We start from the raw sequence: 20,691 nt of genomic DNA, 5'->3' as shown, positions 1-20,691 counted from the left end.
TGACGGACCCAACTTTTATTTTGGTTAGGCTAAAAAGTCCTATTTGTAAGTTAATTATAATTTGGAGGTTCAAGTCGTTTTTTGGTTCGATTATATATTTTTCAATTTGGAGGTTCAAGTCGGCTTTTTTCGCTCATCAGATAGCAAGTACTTTATGTGTTTTTATGAGAATGTGTTTTTATAATTTTACTTAACAAACCATCTATTAAATGTGTTTTTGTAAATTTATTATTTGTGTTGATGAATATATATTAATTGTGTATTCTCTATAATAAATATAGGCAAAATGCTACTCCAATCTGAAAAGCGTAAGGGTAAAAAGACCGAATGCCCAGGATAGTAGTATGTCGTCACCTCGGTTGACATTGTGTCCTCCCCCAAAGAGTCAGTTAGATCACATGTACATAGGGGTGTTCGCGGTGTGGTTTGATTCGGTTTTGAGCATAAAAGTCATCCTAACCGCGAGATAAAAATGCATGCGGTTCGGTTTGGTTCAGTTAATTTTTTAAAAGTCATCCAAACCAAACCAATCAAACCAATGCGGTAAATCTGAAAATGCAAAAAATAGGACATTTGAAAAAGGGGTCACCTTAAAGAGACATGGTGAAGAGGCAAGCAAAGATAGAGGAGCAAATTTTTGTCTATTGGTGGTGCACCGACGGATAAGAAGAATAATGATGACATTAACATTGATGATTTTCCTGACCCAGAAAACCCATAAAGATTAGTTTTATTTTAATTAATGTAAGATATTAAATTTAATTTTAATTCATAGTTTTTTTATTAATTATATTTTATTAATTGTTATATTAAAAAAATTTATTTTATATTTAAATAAATATTTTTTATTAATATAATTAATTTTGAATCTGAATTATTAATTAAAACCTTTTTATTAATTTGATATCCGATTTTATTTTTTATTTTAAAATTAATTTTAGTGACATGAAATACATGTCACAAATTAGTGACATGTAGATCACGTCGCAACCTGCTAATATCAGACCCTAATTTGCGTGCAGGATATTACGACGTGATTGTCACGTTACTAATTAGTGACATTAAAATCATGTCACTATAAAGTTGCTACGCACTCCCTTGCGGCATAGATGTTCACGTCGCAAAAAACAGGTTGTGACATGATTTTACACGCTGTGGCGTGAAAACCACGTCACTAATGAACGTTTTTTGTAGAGTATAGTAAATTGTAGAGCTGCTCTCGCCCCCGGAGTATATCTTTTAATCAAACTAGGTAAACAAACTTTTCGTTTTTTCTTATTCAATGTGTTTGAAATTGTTAGCTACAATTAGTGGTGGAACATATAGCAAAAAAGCAACAATTAGTGATGGAAGATATAGAAGAAAAAGGCAGAATTAGTGGAGGAATGATTGTGTCCACTACTTCAATTTCCTATTGATAGTCAGTCAATAATGATAATCACATTTGTTTATTGTGTCAAAGAAAATATTAAAGTTAGCTAGTAATCATTTTGATTCCATTATAAACAGACTAGTGATAGGTTATTTTGAAATATTACAAACAATAAACATTTGAAAACGAGTTCATCTCTCTCCTTTCTAACTATTATTGAGAGATGCCACCATTCTATCAAAAATATTCTTCATTATTTCAAAATTTAAAAAGCAAAAAGGGTAAATGAGTATTTACATAAAGATCAATATTATCACACTGTCTATTCAATAAAATGTTAACACTTGCACTACTAAAAACAAGACATTTTGTTACAGGATTTTACATCAAGTATCAAGATAACTGATGTAAAAAATATTTGTCAAAAAATTTTACATCAGAGATTTATTTCCACTGATGAGAAAAATAACATGGTGACAGTTTTGTAAATAAAATGAAATTTTGTTATAAGAAATTTTATCAGATCTAGATATTACCCGATGTGAAAAATCCACTAATAAGAATGTGACAGTTTAAAGGATAGCCTTTACATCGGTCCATTAAGCAACCGATGGAAAATGTATGGCATCATTTTTTCCTAAAACCTTAGTCCTCCTTACAAACACAAATAATTTCTTTCTTTTGCCGAAACCACCGCTCTTTCTTCTGTTGAAACCGCCCACTTCGAAACCACCCTCCTTTGTTCGCCGACACTTTCTTCTCATCGTCACCATAGTTTTTTTCAATTCTCGCACTACTCCCTTCGCAATTTTATCTTCATCTCATGTTCACAGAACATAAAGTGTCTTCTTATTTTCAAATGTCAAAATTTTTATCTTTTTCTCGGGATATTATCAACAAAATACCTATTTTATTTTAATTAATCATTACTTGAGACACAATTCTTATTTTTAAATGTCAAAATTTTTATTTTTATTACGGGACACTGTCAACACGATGCCTATTTTATTTTAATAAACAATTCTATATAAATACACAAATGAATGACAAATAAGATCATTATTTAGTTTTGTTATGATTTTTATAATATCTATCTCAAAATCATAATACATCTTACTCATTATAACTTTGCACTTGTCTTTGAACACAACAAATTAGATCCAAACAATAAAACATGTATAAATTTTAATTTGCACTTAACAAAGTAACACTAGACAAGTTAGATCTTACTCATTATAAATGTTCTTTTTCCAATTCTCTTTCTTCATCAAGAATTTTTTTCCTTTTTCTAGCTCTATTGATTTTACGTATTTATATCTTGCTATCTTCTATTAATTATTTTTGTAAAAACTAATGATTAATGGATTGTTATGAAAAGTGAATTTTGGAATAAACTTAGCATTGCAATATAAAATGTTGTTTTTTTAATTAATTTTTTGCATGATTAGTTTTGTGGTTGATGTTAAGGTGAGAAAGTAATTGTAGTTTGATGGAATTATTGGGAGATGTTAAAATTTATGGAGTTCCCACATGCTTGTTATTTTTTGAATTTTTGTTATACATGAATTGACACTTTAAGATTAATATTATTAAAATCTATCATATTGTTTTTCAAATATTTTTTATTTTTTATTTTTGGATTTGATTAAAAATGATCAACTTATTGATATTTGTTAAAATGATTTTAAAAGATATAATACATCTTCAACAAATGTAATGTGTTGTTTCATGATTTGTTTCATGATTATGTTGTCATCTCTCACTGTAAAAAAAGTTGATTTATAAATAATTACCACGCAGCGTTGCTGATTCTTATTCAGCAAGAGGTTGAGGCAGACAAAAGAAGATATTTGTTTCGTTTTGAAGAAGCTTGGTCGAAGGAAGCAGCTTGTGGTGATATTATGAAGCAACTCTGACGCATGACTCCGGGTTCAGCTCTGCATCGCATTAAATCCATGCAAGATCTACAGTTTTCTTTCAAGGACATTCGTACTAACAGTATTCGAAAGGACATTCTGAGACTAGAGGAGATGATTAAGGAAGATAGAAGGTGGTCGGGAGATATTGGGGAGATTAAGCAGTATAAGGCAATTGAAAGACAGAGAGATGAATTGCTTAAAACGGAAGAGATTTTGTGGAGACAAAGAAGCCGGGCTGTGTGGCTTAAAGATGGGGACAAAAATACCAAGTTTTTTCACTGCAAAGCTAGCCAAAGGAGACGAAATAACTCAATCAAAAGATTGAAGGATGAGTTTGGGGTTTGGAAGCACGGGCGATCAAACTGTGAAGGAATCCTTGTCAAATACTTCAATGAAATTTTCACTTCTTCAAACCCTGAAAAATCCCTCAAGTTTGTAGCTTCGTTCAGGGGAGACTCTCGGATTACAATAAGCTGGTTTGTGTTAGACCTTTTTCTGCTGAAGAGGTTCGTGTGGCAATTTTTGATATGCATCCTACTAAATCCCCAGGTCCGGATGGGCTTCCAGCCTTGTTTTATCAAAAGTACTGGTTTACGGTAGGTAACGACGTGGTGCTGTTTGTTCTGGATATTCTTAACAACCAGGGTGACCCTGCTGCCATCAACAATACCTTCATCACTCTCATCCCCAAGAAAAAGAATCCAGCAACTCCGATGGACTTTCGGCCGATTAGTCTTTGCAATGTCATTATGAAGGCTGTGACCAAGGCAATTGCTAATAGAGTGAAGTTGTTTCTCCCGGAAGTCATTAGTGAAGAGCAGAGCGCTTTTATCCGTGGACGCCTCATAACTGATAATGCTTTTATTTCCATGGAGTGTTTTCACTGGATGAAACATAAGAAGAAAGGGAGGAAAGGTACTATGGCGTTGAAACTTGATATGTCTAAGGCATACGACAGGATTGAGTGGAGTTTTGTGACCGAAACGTTGCTTAGAATGGAGTTTACCCCTGCTTTTGTCTCGCTGGTACATAAATGCATCTCTACTGTCTCCTACCAATTACTTATCAATGGTCAGCCAAGCAAGCGGTTCCATCCCGAAAGGGGTCTCCGTCAAGGGGACCCTCTCTCACCTTATTTGTTTGTTATCTGTGCAAATGTGCTATCTGGAATGATCAGGAATGAAGTGGATGAGAGAAATATCCATGGTATCAAAGTGGCTCGAAGGTCTCCAATAATCTCCCATTTATTTTTCGCAGATGATAGCCTTCTTTTTGCGAGGGCCAGTGTGGAGGAAGCGGACAGAATCCAACACATTCTCACGGCATACCAATTGGCCTCTGGACAGGTAGTGAATGCTGACAAGTCTGAAGTTTCTTTTAGTAGCAATATTGATGATGATGCTAGGGGCAGGATCAGGGAGAAGCTTGGCTTCCGTGTGAAGGATAGAAAAACACTTAGAAAGGGGGGGATTGAATAAGTGTGACTTAAAATCTTGAGCGATAAAAATAAAATGCACAATTATTTTTATCCTGGTTCGCTGTTAACGAAGCTACTCCAGTCCACCCCCGCAGAGATGATTTACCTCAACTGAGGATTTAATCCACTAATCGCACGGATTACAATGGTTCTCCACTTAGCCGCAACTAAGTCTTCCAGAGTCTTCTGATCACAACCTGATCACTCCAGGAACAACTGCTTAGTTCACTCCTAAGACTTTTCTAGAGTCTACTGATCAACACGATCACTCTAGGCTTAGTTCACTCCTAAGACTTTCTGCTCAGCCAACTGCCAAGACTTCCTGCTCAGCCAACTGCCAAGACTTCCTGCTCAGCTAACTGCCAAGACTTCCTGCTCAGCTAACTGCCAAGACTTCCTAGAGTATACTGATCAACTGATCACTCTAGTTCCTTACAACTTAATGTAATCTATTCAAGAGTTTACAAATGCTTCTTAAAAAGCGATAATCACAACTGTGATATTTCTCTTACAATTTAAGCTTAATCTCACTAAGATATTACAACAGCAATGTAGTGAGCTTTGATGAAGATGAAGATTCTGAGTTTAGATTTGAACAGCGTTTCAGCAAGTTTGATTTGAATTGTATTGGAGCGAAATCGTTAACCTTGCTTCTCATCAGAACTTCATATTTATAGGCGTTGAGAAGATGACCGTTGAATGCATTTAATGCTTTGCGTGTTCCGTACAGCTTTGCATTTAATGTTATACGCTTTTGTCAACTACCTCGAGCCTTGTTCACGCTGTGTCTACTGACGTAGCCTTTAGTAGCTTTAACGTTCCTTTTGTCAGTCAGCGTAGTCTGCCACGTGTACTTCCTTCTGATCTGATGTTTGTGAATATGACGTTTGAATATCATCAGAGTCAAACAGCTTGGTGCACAGCATCTTCTGATCTTCTGACCTTGAAGTGCTTCTGAGCGTGATACCATCTTCTGATCTTCAGTGCTTCTGATCTCATGTTCTTCTGATGCTTCCATAGACCCATGTTCTGATTCTGCTTCGACCATCTTCTGATGTCTTGCCAGACCATGTTCTGATGTTGCATGCTGAACCATTTGAGACACATCTTCTGAGCGCTGAATTATGCGTACTCTTTATATATATTTCCTGAAAGGGAAATTGCATTGGATTAGAGTACCATATTATCTTAAGCAAAATTCATATTATTGTTATCATCAAAACTAAGATAATTGATAAGAACAAATCTTGTTCTAACAATCTCCCCCTTTTTGATGATGACAAAAACATATATAAATGATATGAATTTGCGATCAGAAAGAGTAGACGGCAAAAGACAAATTACACAGCTATAGCATAAGCATATGAATATGTCTCCCCCTGAGATTAACAATCTCCCCCTGAGATAAATAATCTCCCCCTGAAATAAATACTCGAAGAACTTTAATAAAAGACTTCCCTGATTATTTCGGTAGAGACGATCATATGAGCTTCTGTCTTTAGAGAATCCATAGCTTCTGACTTCTGCTTCCATTGGACAGCTTCAGAACTTGAATTTCTTTGATCTTCAGAACATTCACAGCTTCTGACTTCTGCTTCCATTCAGGACAGCTTCAGAACTTGAATTTCTTTGATCTTTAGAACATTCACAGCTTCTGACTTCTGCTTCCATTCAGGACAGCTTCAGAACTTGAATTTCTGGATCTTTTAGAACATTCACATCTTCTGATTTCTGCTTCCCTCGGATAGCTTCAGAACTTTGAATGTCTACTAACATCACTTCATGCTAGATTTGTATCAGAACATTGTTGAATGTACCAGAGCATCATCTGAGCATCTCTACATCCTGAAATGTTACAGAACAAAAGACTAAACGACAAAAGTCAGCATGAACGAGTTAGAACATAAAATGTATATTCAAATACATGATATGTATCAGAGCCAAATGTATCAGAGCATTTTAGGCTAAAAACATGTATCAGAGCAAATAATGTATCAGAGCCATAACATTATGTGTATCAGGGCAAATAGAATTTTGTCAGAACAGGATAGACAATGATATTCAAATTCTATTATCAGTGCTTCTGATTCATTCTTCTTTCTTGCTTCTGATCTCTGAAGCTTGACAGCACTCAGCTTTGCTTCAGTTTCAATGGTTTTGCTTCTAGTGTTTGCTTTGAAGATTCACTTCACTTCTTTGTACCTGCAAAACACTTAAACCATATAGAACTTGCAGTTCATGTTAGTGAATGTGTGGGAGCCTTTACCCAGCAACTGATAGATTTAATCAAATCATTTATCATTTATCTTTCTCCCCCTTTTTGTCATAACATCAAAAAGAATATTTTAAAAAGATTCAGATGTATAAAACGACAAAAGAAGACATTTACTGGAATGTAAAACACAAAGAAACTTGTTCATTGAATAATCAAAGTTTTACAAGACAGGAATGCAGGAAAACAGATGCAACAAGGAAAGGAGACTACAAAGACTAAAAGACTAAGATCCTAGCCTACGCAAAATCCGCGCCAGAACAGCATGAATCCCGTCAGTGCTTGCAGCTTGCCTTGTCATGAAGGAACGAAACTCAGCATTGGCTGCTTCTTGCGCATCCAAACGAGAAGCCAGCGTATCTTGATTCTGATGAAGAGTTTCCAAGGTCTCCATCAGAGCTGAGGTTTCACCCGAAGAAGAAGCACCAGTATTTCTGCCCAGAGGGACAGCAATCTCAGCAAAGTGATCTTCTGGAAGATCTTCAGCTTGTGCATCTCCCATTTCCTCATCTGAGTCTGACTCAGAAAGAGCCTTAGCATATTCTGGTTCAGGCAGCTCAGAAGTTCCATCTTCCAATGCTTGAAGAATAGCTGCAAGGTTTGTTGGAGGAGTAGGACCAGCAACTTCAGCACGATAAACCACTACTGGAAAGACCATGTGAGGTGCATTTTCAGAAGGGTTCATTCTGAACCAGTTGAACAGCCACTGAAAATCTCCAGTTAGCACAGGAAACCAGAGCACAGAAGACCGGGGTTTCCACACCACGATATCTCTGCAGAGATTTTCTTCTTCCAACTCATCTGCAGGTATCTTCTCTTCAAGAACTCTTCTGTTCCTGATGAGACAGTGGTGGCTGCTCTCACCAACTTCCAACCGGAGACCACGAACACCAGGAGCTTCAGACAAAATCCTTCTCTGAGTGTCTGTAGCCTTCTCCAGAAAATCCTGACGAAAGGTATTCCAGAGGTTGTTTGTAGCATACTCATCCAGATGATTAAGGTGAGCAGCACCAAGAATCTCCAACCAGCCACTTACATCAGCATGTAAGAGCTCCAGATATGTTTGAGTGGTAGGGGTTGGAGGGTTGACAGTGATCCTTGAGTCGGGAAGAACAACACTATAGGGATTAGGTGTTCTGGTGGGAAAAGGGTATGAGAGGGATGAAGAAATATCTGAGGGAAGGGTTAAAGGAGAGGAGATATCAGATGGTGAAGAAGGTGGTTCCGAGAGGATGAATGAGGAGGAAGAGGTGGTGGAGGTCTTTGAAGAGGGAGGTGATTGACGAGAATCGTCAAGGGGTTGATATATTTTGAGAGGGTCATAGGAGATCCTAACTCTTTTAGGTTTGGTTTCAGGTTCAGCAGATGCCTTTCTCTTTTGTTTCTTATCATAGTCTTGATTTCCAGAGCCTGACGATGGATTCATGATGAACTTTCGGATAATGGAAATAGCTAGGGTTTATGATATGAAAAGAGAGAGATGAAAAAGAAACCGAATGCAGAGAGAGAGAAATATGAGAGGGAAAAGAAACGTTTGAAGAGTATAAAAAGAAAACTGAAAAGAGAGTAAATGATGAAAAGCATTTAATGTTACGTGACATGAGGAGAGATAATAATGACAAAAGACGTGATTTGCACAGTTACCTAAGAAGACGTCCCCTCAACTGCACGCACGCTTGTCCAGGAATAGTGAACACGTGTTTACCATCTGGATAGTCAGTTACAGCTGTTTTGCTTTGAAGAGAGATTCTGAATCAACTTAGACACTGAAACGTTAGTAATAACTGAATCACAATATCTAATTGATTTCTATCAGAACTTCTTAAAAAAAAATTTCATATCAAAGGATACTCATACGTAAGAATTTCTCATCTTCTCATTCTGAGCTTGTTTCTGAAGACCCATTTTGTACCGATTATATTGAATCCATCTGGTCTAGGAACAAGATCCTAAACATCATTCCTTGTAAACTGATTTAGTTCTTCTTGCATAGCAATTATCCAGTCTGGATCTTCTAGAGCATGATCAACAGAAGTTGGCTCGATCAAAGATACAAGACCTAATTGACAGTCTGCATTGTTCCTAAGGAATGCTCTTGTTCTGATTGGATCATCCTTCTTTCCAAGAATGACATCTTCTGAATGACCAGAGATGAGTCTGGATGATCTTCTGACAGATGGTTCTTCAGAAATACTTAGATCCTCCAGAGAAGCTGTTACTTGATCTTCAGATTCTTTGCTTCTGAGGAGCTCTGCTTCTGATGCGTTACTTCTTGGCTCAACAACTTCTGATATGTCAATATCACAACCTGCAAAATTATCAACTTGCTTTGGTTTTTCAGAACCAAGCTTATCATCAAACCTGATATTGATTGATTCTTCTACAACCAATGTTTCAGTATTGTATACCCTGTAGCCTTTTGAGCGTTCAGAATATCCAAGAAGGAAACACTTTTGAGCTTTGGAATCAAACTTACCAAGATGATCTTTAGTGTTCAGAATAAAGCATACACATCCAAAGGGATGGAAATATGAGATGTTGGGCTTTCTATTCTTCCACAATTCATAGGGAGTCTTATTTAGAATAGGTCTGATAGAGATTCTATTCTGAATATAACATGCAGTGTTTATTGCTTCTGCCCAGAAATGCTTAGCCATATTGGTTTCATTGATCATGGTTCTGGCCATTTCTTGAAGAGTCCTATTCTTTCGTTCTACAACCCCATTTTGCTGTGGAGTTCTAGGACAAGAGAAATCATGGGCAATACCATTTTCTTTGAAGAATTCTTCAAAGGATTTGTTCTCAAATTCACCACCATGATCACTTCTGACCTTTATGATTTTACACTCTTCTTCAGATTGAATCTGAATGCAGAAATCAAGGAACACTGAATGAGTCTCATCCTTGTGTTTTAAGAATTTTACCCATGTCCAGCGGCTATAATCATCTACGATGACTAATCCATATTTCTTTCCTCTGACAGATGCTGTTTTGACTGGTCCAAACAGATCAATGTGCAAGAGTTCTAATGGCCTTGAGGTAGAAACAACATTCTTAGACTTGAATGCAGGTTTGGAGAACTTGCCCTTCTGACATGCTTCACAAAGAGCATCTGATTGGAATTTCAGATTAGGGAGTCCTCTGACAAGATTCAGTTTGTTAATTTGAGAGATCTTTCTCAAACTAGCATGACCTAATCTCCTGTGCCAGACCCACTGCTCTTCAGAAACAGACATAAGACAAGTCACCTTCTGACTCATAAGATCTTGCAGATCTGTCTTATAAATGTTGTTCTTCCTCTTGCCTGTAAATAGGATTGAGCCATCCTTCTGATTTACAGCCTTGCAAGACTCTTGATTAAAGATTATATCATAACCATTGTCACTTAATTGACTGATAGATAAAAGGTTATGAGTTAATCCTTCTACAAGAAGTACATTAGAGATGGAAGGAGAGTTACCAGATTTTATAGTTCCAGAGCCAATTATCTTGCCCTTCTGATCTCCTCCGAACTTGACTTCTCCTCCAGACTTAAGCACCAGGTCTTGGAACATAGACCTTCTTCCTGTCATGTGTCGCGAGCATCCAGAGTCCAGGTACCATGACATGTTGTGCTTTGTCCTTCTTGCAGCCAAGGATATCTGCAATAGGAATAATCTTATCCTTAGGTACCCACATCTTCTTGGGTCCTTTCTTGTTAGATTTTCTCAAGTTCTGATTGAACTTGGGTTTAACATTGTAAGCAATAGGAGGAACAGCATGATAATTCTTAATGTGAGTTTCATGATATTTCCTAGGTTGTGTCACATGCTTCTTAGTGTGTGTAATGTGAAAACTTTGTGCATGTGAAGTGTGCCTAATATCATGTGAGTGGCCATACTTGAACTGATCATACAATGGCTTGTATGTAATTTTCATTTCATCAACAGGTTCAAGTTTGTATGGGGTTTCACCCTCATAACCAATGCCAACTCTTTTGTTTCCAGACACAGCATATATCATAGAAGCTAGCTGACTTCTGCCAATACTTCTAGATAAGAACTTTCTGAAACTTAAATCATATTCTTTCAGAATATGGTTCAGACTGGGAGTGGATTTTTCTGAATCAGAAGGAGATCCAACATTATTGGATAATTTTAAAAGTTTTTCCTTTAATTCAGAATTCTCCAACTCAAGTTTCTTTGTTTCAAATTCAAATTGCTTTTTCAGCTTTTTGTATTTGAGACTGATCTGAGACTTGAGTTCCAGAAGTTCAGTTAGACCGGAAACTAACTCATCTCTAGTAAGTTCAGAAAATACCTCTTCAGAATCTGATTCTGATGTAGATTCTGATCCGTCATCTTCTGTCGCCATCAGCGCACAGTTGGCTTGCTCATCTTCTGAATCATCTTCTGACTCATCCCAGGTTGCCATAAGACCTTTCTTCTTATGAAACTTTTTCTTGGGACTTTCCTTCTGAAGATTTGGACATTCATTCTTGTAGTGTCCAGGCTCATTGCATTCATAGCACATGACCTTCTTCTTGTCAAATCTTCTTTCATCAGAAGATTCTCCACGTTCAAATTTCCTTGAACTTCTGAAGCCTCTGAACTTCCTTTGCTTGGTCTTCCAGAGTTGATTTAGCCTTCTGGAGATCATGGACAGTTCATCTTCTTCTTCAGATTCTGATTCTTCAGGATCTTCTTCTCTAGCCTGAAAAGCGTTAGTGCATTTCTTGATATTAGATTTTAATGCAATAGACTTACCTTTCTTTTGAGGCTCATTTGCGTCCAGCTCAATCTCATGGCTTCTCAAGGCACTGATAAGCTCTTCCAGAGAAACTTCATTCAGATTCTTCGCAATCTTGAATGCAGTCACCATCGGACCCCATCTTCTGGGTAAGCTTCTGATGATCTTCTTTACATGATCAGCCTTGGTGTATCCCTTGTCAAGAACTCTTAATCCAGCAGTCAGAGTTTGAAATCTCGAGAACATCTTTTCAATGTCTTCATCATCCTCCATCTTGAAGGCTTCATACTTCTGGATTAAGGCAAGAGCTTTTGTCTCCTTGACTTGAGCATTTCCTTCATGAGTCATTTTCAAGGACTCATATATGTCATAGGCCGTTTCCCTGTTAGATATCTTCTCATACTCAGCATGAGAGATAGCATTCAGCAAAACAGTTCTACATTTATGATGATTCCTGAAAAGCTTCTTTTGATCATCATTCATTTCTTGCCTTGACAGCTTCACGCCTCTGGCATTTACTGGATGTTTGTAACCATCCATCAGAAGATCCCATAGATCACCATCTAGACCCAGAAAGTAACTTTCCAGTTTATCTTTCCAGTATTCAAAGTTTTCACCATCAAATACCGGCGGTCTAGTATAACCATTGTTACCGTTGTATTGCTCAGCAGAGCCAGATGTAGATGCAGGTGTAGGTATAGTCCTTTCACTTTCATCAACCATCTTTTAGATGAAGCGTTTTTCTCTTCCTGAATCTTTTCTAAACACGGTTAAGTGCTTGCACCTTAGAACCGGCGCTCTGATGCCAATTGAAGGATAGAAAAACACTTAGAAAGGGGGGGATTGAATAAGTGTGACTTAAAATCTTGAGCGATAAAAATAAAATGCACAATTATTTTTATCCTGGTTCGCTGTTAACGAAGCTACTCCAGTCCACCCCCGCAGAGATGATTTACCTCAACTGAGGATTTAATCCACTAATCGCACGGATTACAATGGTTCTCCACTTAGCCGCAACTAAGTCTTCCAGAGTCTTCTGATCACAACCTGATCACTCCAGGAACAACTGCTTAGTTCACTCCTAAGACTTTTCTAGAGTCTACTGATCAACACGATCACTCTAGGCTTAGTTCACTCCTAAGACTTTCTGCTCAGCCAACTGCCAAGACTTCCTGCTCAGCCAACTGCCAAGACTTCCTGCTCAGCTAACTGCCAAGACTTCCTGCTCAGCTAACTGCCAAGACTTCCTAGAGTATACTGATCAACTGATCACTCTAGTTCCTTACAACTTAATGTAATCTATTCAAGAGTTTACAAATGCTTCTTAAAAAGCGATAATCACAACTGTGATATTTCTCTTACAATTTAAGCTTAATCTCACTAAGATATTACAACAGCAATGTAGTGAGCTTTGATGAAGATGAAGATTCTGAGTTTAGATTTGAACAGCGTTTCAGCAAGTTTGATTTGAATTGTATTGGAGCGAAATCGTTAACCTTGCTTCTCATCAGAACTTCATATTTATAGGCGTTGAGAAGATGACCGTTGAATGCATTTAATGCTTTGCGTGTTCCGTACAGCTTTGCATTTAATGTTATACGCTTTTGTCAACTACCTCGAGCCTTGTTCACGCTGTGTCTACTGACGTAGCCTTTAGTAGCTTTAACGTTCCTTTTGTCAGTCAGCGTAGTCTGCCACGTGTACTTCCTTCTGATCTGATGTTTGTGAATATGACGTTTGAATATCATCAGAGTCAAACAGCTTGGTGCACAGCATCTTCTGATCTTCTGACCTTGAAGTGCTTCTGAGCGTGATACCATCTTCTGATCTTCAGTGCTTCTGATCTCATGTTCTTCTGATGCTTCCATAGACCCATGTTCTGATTCTGCTTCGACCATCTTCTGATGTCTTGCCAGACCATGTTCTGATGTTGCATGCTGAACCATTTGAGACACATCTTCTGAGCGCTGAATTATGCGTACTCTTTATATATATTTCCTGAAAGGGAAATTGCATTGGATTAGAGTACCATATTATCTTAAGCAAAATTCATATTATTGTTATCATCAAAACTAAGATAATTGATAAGAACAAATCTTGTTCTAACACCGTGGTGTGAACAATCATTCCCGGTATTTAGGACTTCCTGTTGTTTTTGGGAGGTCAAAGAAGGAGGTTTTTAAACTGGTGGTTGAGAGGGTGTGGAAGAATGTCAAGGGATGGAAGGAAAGCTTCTTGTCTAAGGCGGGGAAAGAAATTTTGATTAAAGCCGTGGCGCAAGCAATCCCAACGTATATAATGAGTTGTTATAGGTTACCGGAAAGCTGTTGTAAAGAGATTGAGGGCATGCTTGCTAAATTCTGGTGGGGCTCCAAAGAAGGTGAGCGGAAGATTCATTGGATGAGTTGGGACCGGATGGCGCATTCCAAAGGTGATGGAGGTATTGGTTTCCGGGGTATTCGTGATTTTAACACTAGTCTCTTGGGAAAACAGTTTTGGCGGCTGCTGCAAGCGGATGGCTCACTGATGGAGAGATTTTTCAAAGGGCGTTATTATCCCCGGTGCTCTATTGCTGAGGCTCAGAGTGGTTTTCGGCCAAGCTTTGCATGGCATAGCATTCTAAGCTCGAAGGACGTTGTTCTAAAGGGATCTAGGTGGCGAATTGGTAATGGTGAGAAAGTGAGGATCGGGGGGGATAAATGGATTCCTACATTGCCAGGCTTCCAAACATCCTGTCCAGCCCGTGCTCTTGATCCGTCTTCCATGGTTAGCTCTCTTATCGATGCAGACTCCAATCGTTGGAACCTGGAGCTTTTACGGGAGAATTTTGGACCTGTTAAAGTCACCCACATCAGCAGCATATCCCTGCCCTTAAGTTCTAGAGCAGACAAACTAATGTGGCATTTTGAAGCTGACGACAACTATTCGGTCAAAACGGCCTATCATTGGTTAAGAGAGCAGAGACGCAATGATACCCCGGGTCCCTCATCTAATGGCAATCTCAAGCTTTGGAAACAGTTGTGGAAACTCAAGGTAAATCCAAGGATTAAGAATTTTCTATGGAGGCTCACAAAAGATATTCTGCCCACAAAAGTTAATCTGCTACGAAAAGGTACGCCTTCTGACGGTCTTTGTCCTCTTTGCAATTCTGATACCGAAAGCACTTCCCATCTTTTCCTCCGATGCAATTTCGTTAAGAGTGCACTCTTTGTTGGTCCGCTGGGTATTCGGCTTCCTGACGAGGGTGACCTTTTGGACTGGCTGTGTGAGATTTGCTCAAAGAAGGATACTCTTCTCTTGCAATCTGTTGCGGTTTGCTTGTGGAAAATATGGCAGGTTTGCAATTGTGTCGCTTTTAAGGGTATCAAGCCTAATCCTTGTGCGGTAGCTGCTGAGATTTGGAACACTGTCCAATAAGAAACAGGTGGTTGTTTGATAGTTGAGAATGTGGACAATAATTCTGTGATTAGTTCCAATAGCGTCCATGGCTGGGTCGTGCAAACTGATGCAGGTTGTTTTGACGATGGCGTCGTAACCTTTGGGTGTATTATTCGGGATCCTACTTCAAACATCTTTTTGGCTGCCACTAAAAGAATTGATAGTATTACCGACCCATCTACTGCAGAACTGTTGGCCATTCGGTGGTCGTTGCAGGTTGCGAAGAGCTTGGGGCTCAAGGACTTTGTGTTGCAATCGGATGCTCTGGTTGTGGTGGATTGCATCAATGTTATAGTGTTCAATGCGGACCTAGATCCTGTTGTGGCTGATTGTAGGAATTTAATTTCTGATCTTCACAGTGTAACCATCGTGTTTATTAGAAGAACTCTCAATGGTGATGCCCATAATTTGATTGGTCTTGGCAAGTCCTTAGGCTCTAGAATTTGGACTGGCCACATACCAAGTGTTGATCACCATCTCTGTATTTCTGTTTCTTCTTCTTAATGTTATTTGGTTGCCATCAAAAAAAAAAACTTTCATTTATATATATTTACCCTCCCTTTCCGTGGACAATTAAATGACTATTTCACTTTTTTTTACAATCAATTTCAAAATCAAATGTTGAACCGTGCAACAACCGTACTATAAAAATAATTATTCCAAATTTTATTTTTATAACCTGTTTGAAAATCTAATATTTCAAAGTTAATATTAGAACTTAATTAAAAATTAGTATGTTTGTAAGAAGAAGATTCAAAAGTCTTGGTAGAAAATGGAGAAATCAATTAAAAAAAGTTGTAAACATTAAATATTATTACTTATAAACTTTTGATTTAATCTAATGGTTAAGATTTAACACTCTCATTATAAAACTCCTCTCAATTGATAATGAAATATGAAGCGACGGTGAGAATAAGCACAATAATTGAATATTATTCAATTACAATGTATCAGTCCCCAAGAAACTATTTACCATAAAATTGTTTATATATAACAAAGAAAGACATAGATGCGTATTATTCTTGTTTCTTCTTTATTTTATCTTTTTTAAGGACGATTACTACTCTTCTTTTTTTTTTAATTTTATCAGTTAAAATTAATAAAATTACAATTTTATTATGATTATTCGTCAAAAATATTTAAAACGTTAAATAGATTTTAAACTAGAAATTTATTATAAATAGTATAAATTAAATATTAAATAATAATAAATAGAGTGATTGTAGGGATGACAATGGGCAGAGTTTGGGTAGGATCTTATTGTATCCGTCCCATACCTGCAGTTTAAAAAAATCCCTGTACCTGAGCCCAAACTCGCGTGGGTATCAATATTCATGCCCGTATCCTGTGGGTACATCAATGCTCATACTTGTATCCGTTTACCCGTATTTATAGTAAAATTAAATTGTTTAATTACAAAATATCATATAATTTAAGTCTTTTTAACAATATTAAAAAAATTATGTATGTTATTGTTGAGTTAAGAAACAAATAAACACTTTTATTAAAATGTGTAATGATTTAATAGCGATATATTTTTAAAAAAAAATTAGAATCATGTATTTTTATATAATAATATAAATGACATTATAGAAATATGTAGTGTGTATATGGGGCAGGTTGGGTAGTAAGGTATCTGTACCCGCACTCATACCCGCATATTTTAACGGGTAATTATCTGTGCTTGTGTCCATACCCATTTTTATGAGTATTTACCCTACTCGGTATGAGGTATTTTGGGGTATCCATTGGGGATGGGCCAAATTGCCATTCCTAACTGATTGTACAAATATTAACTCTGATTTGACAAGTGTGTATGAATGGAAAATGAAGACACCTATAATAAAAGTGATTAAAGGATAGGACGAAGTTGTCATATATTATTCAATTGTATTATATGCATATTTTTTGGCTTAATTGTATTGTTTGAATGTACAGCAATTTTCCTCGATACTCTCACCACTCTCTTTGTACTTTACCTCCCACTTAAATTTCTTCTAATATACAAGCAAAAATTCAAACAATCAAATTATATCCTAATAAATACTATTTATTTTTGAAATTACAACATTAAATATTATTTTTCAATCCAAAATGTTTTTTATATTGGTTTTTTAATTAAGTTTCATATTTTAGAAAAAGCAAAATTTAGAATTTTATTTGATTATGCTTCGTTCAAATGGAATTTATTATCTAAATATTTTTGATAAAAAAATAGTATACGAAAAAAAATCTATTATTGATCTAAATTTTTATATACGAAAATTTAATATTGATCCAGATATTTTTTATAACAATACCTAATCAAAAATAATATTTGTACACAGAAACATGAAGTTATTCATCAAAATATTGATTATTAACGGGATATGAAATTACTGATCAAAATATTATTTTACTAATTATACATTCATTATTATTTTTTTACGGATAACCAGATATTGTTTATTAAAATATATACATCTGAAACAAATGCGCGTTACACACAAAACCCATGCGAACACACATTTTTGTTACTAGTTTTTAATAACGACGTCAAATTTCAGTTTTTGTTCTGATTGAAAACTATTATTTCAGTAAAGTTATTTTAATTTTATGTAAATTTTATGGTTGGATTATTTCTATAACATTTTAAGAATCATATATTGACATTCAATTTTTATTGAGGCAACCAAAACAATATCATCTTGTTTTTAGGTCTTGATAAAATTTACATGTAAATAAAATAAAAAACTAATTTACATTGTTTGGATCTTCATAGGAAAGTTAATTTAATGATTACCACTTGTATTTGTTTCCTGTTAGTGCTTTTATTGGCTGATTGACATCTATGTTTGGCTAAAACATAATAACAGCAAAACATAACTTGTATGTGAATCTTGCAATTATAAAAAGAACAAAATAGGTACAAGCAAGATGTTATATGGAATGTCATGACATCAACTCATGACATTGCGCCTGCAGAACTGGAAGGAAGATTCAGTTTGTACTCAACAGATACGGGACATTCGTGGAATATTTTGTAATCCTATGTGGCGCATATTTAAAGGTCAAAAGAATATTTGAAGAATCAGATCAGAAGATTGAAGATTCAGGAAGAATCAGATCAGAAGATTGAAGATTCAATAGTTTCTAATTTAGGAGATAAATTAGGAAACTCATGATTAAAAGACCTTATTTGTAGCAGAAGATTTATGCAAATTTGTAACAGCAAGGAGTGTTGCGATTTGTAAGCCCAAGTCCAATTGGGATCAGGTTATAAATAGAAATCTTTGTAACCTAGTTTTACATAGAAAACCTTGTTTAGAAACGATGTAGTCATTAGGGTTTCTATAGGTAGACCACCCAGGTTGTGGGATGGCTGCTATGTCCTTCTCGAAACCTGTAGGTAAGAGAAGTGATTGTTCTCACTCGAAACCTATAGGTAAGAGTTGAGTATTATAATCTTGATTGAAGCTGTGAAGCAAGATCAAGTTATTGTGCATTGTTAATTGTGTAAATAACTGTTGTAGGGTTGTAATAGTTAGGTATCACTAGGGAGTGAGTAGAGGTTCTCTTGTCTTGGATAGATGTCTGAGGTAAAGGTTGCATTGGGTAGTGACTAGGTAAACCAAAGTTTGTTTATCTGTAAACCTGAGGTTGTTTATATAAAATAGTACTATTGATAGTGAAATCTTCTTCCTGGCTTGGTAGCCCCTAGAGTAGGTAGTTAGACCGAACTGAGTTAACAATTAACTATATTATTCACTTCTGCATTATTTTGTTCAGTCATGGATGTTATGACATCGTGTATAACATCAGGTTCAGAAGTGTTAGTTGTTCCTATACAGAACCATATAATCTTTAATCTGGTTATGTTGACTGAATATATGTGATCCCAGGTCTCAATGACTCCTTCTTAGTAGTAATCAAAAGTTGGGGGATCTTCCTGTTCGGCCTCTGCTACATTAATAACATATCATATGTCTTGACATTGTGATTGACATTCTGAGTCTGTTATATCGAAATTTCAATTGGTATCAGAGCAGGCATCCTGTCTGTTTCTGGATGAGATCCATGAGGGATATATTCTGGTTGTATGGTCTCTTGAAGTGGAGGATGGACTTATGGGTGGAAGACTAGACCAACCTGACCTAGAAGCTGTGCTACTGGAACAAGGCGTACTAAATCCAAAGACTTCATGTGGGAGTAACGAATTTGAATTTCAGAACTAATTCGACTGGTACCTATGGACAGAGAAGAATCACATTAAAAACTTCATGCGGGAGTGAAGATATTGATAAGGTAACCTCTGTATTTATGTAAGCTTATCAGGTCAGGATATTGGTTAGGTCTAGTCTGTTGCTTGGTGCAGAAGCAAGCATTGTGCAAGATTGAGCAACAAATCAATCTGTAGTTGTCATGCTTACAACTAACACTTAAAGTAAGCATTGTGTGAATTCTGTTAAGGTATGACTATTTTCCGTTGCATAGTCTCTGCGAAACCCTAGGGTTAGTTATATTCAACAGAATGTATGGCATATATTGACATCTATAATTAAAGTGTCAAAGATACTTGAGTAATCTCTCAAGTCCACTCATAATGGCATGGTTTATTAGAGTTGATGAATGTCAACTGATCAATGATATTCATAATTATCTGCAAGTGTGTGCCCTAAAAATTTCAAGGCTGAAGTGTTCCTAGAAGAAGGAACAGACGTCCTATCGGATGTTGGGACATTAGTACTGGTATGCAGCTACCAGCTGAAGAACAGATGTTTTGGTGCTAAACTAATGGTGTGTGAGAACATTGGTTTGGAACCTACTCCTGGCCTGGAAGAGGAGACATCTGACTTTAAGTTAATTAGGACACGATTAACAAGTACTTCTACTCAAAGTTTGTTAGAAGTAAAATCTCAGTGCCACAAGAAAACTCATGAAGGTATTCCTTTTTGATTCTTTGTGATTAAATTTAAGAAGACCTTACATCTGGTACTTTCCTCTGATCAATGGAACCAGATATGTGTTTTGTCATTCATAACCATAAAGCAGTTGTTAGAGTTGAATACTGTGTCTCTACCACAGTGAAATATGGTCAAGAATGTGTACTGCCCTAGTTGTTATCCAGAAAGGGTAGTATTGTTTTGAATCAAGGAAGTCAGATAAATCTGACTAATTTAGTGTCATTGTAACACCCAGTATTTTTCATAATTTAATTTAATTTACTCTAATTGAATTATGGGAATTATTGGATTTATTGAGAATTGTGAGAATTAAACAAATGGGCTTAAGCTGTGATTAGTAAGGAAAGGGGGTGTGTTGGTAGGCCCTATTACTAATTGGAATTGTTTTATTTTTCAAAAAATAAAGGGATTGTGAGAAAAAGAGGAATAGAAGTCTGAACGTGAAAGAGCAAAGAAACAAAGAGAGAAAGAGCGAAGAATCAACCTTCAGGTAAGGGGGGACTCTTCCATTTATCTTCTATTATGGGATGATAGGTAGTAGG

The sequence above is a fragment of the Vicia villosa genome, linkage group LG3, assembly GCF_029867415.1.
Source record: "Vicia villosa cultivar HV-30 ecotype Madison, WI linkage group LG3, Vvil1.0, whole genome shotgun sequence".
NCBI classification, from domain to species: domain Eukaryota; kingdom Viridiplantae; phylum Streptophyta; class Magnoliopsida; order Fabales; family Fabaceae; genus Vicia; species Vicia villosa.
This window is presented reverse-complemented; position numbering follows the sequence as displayed.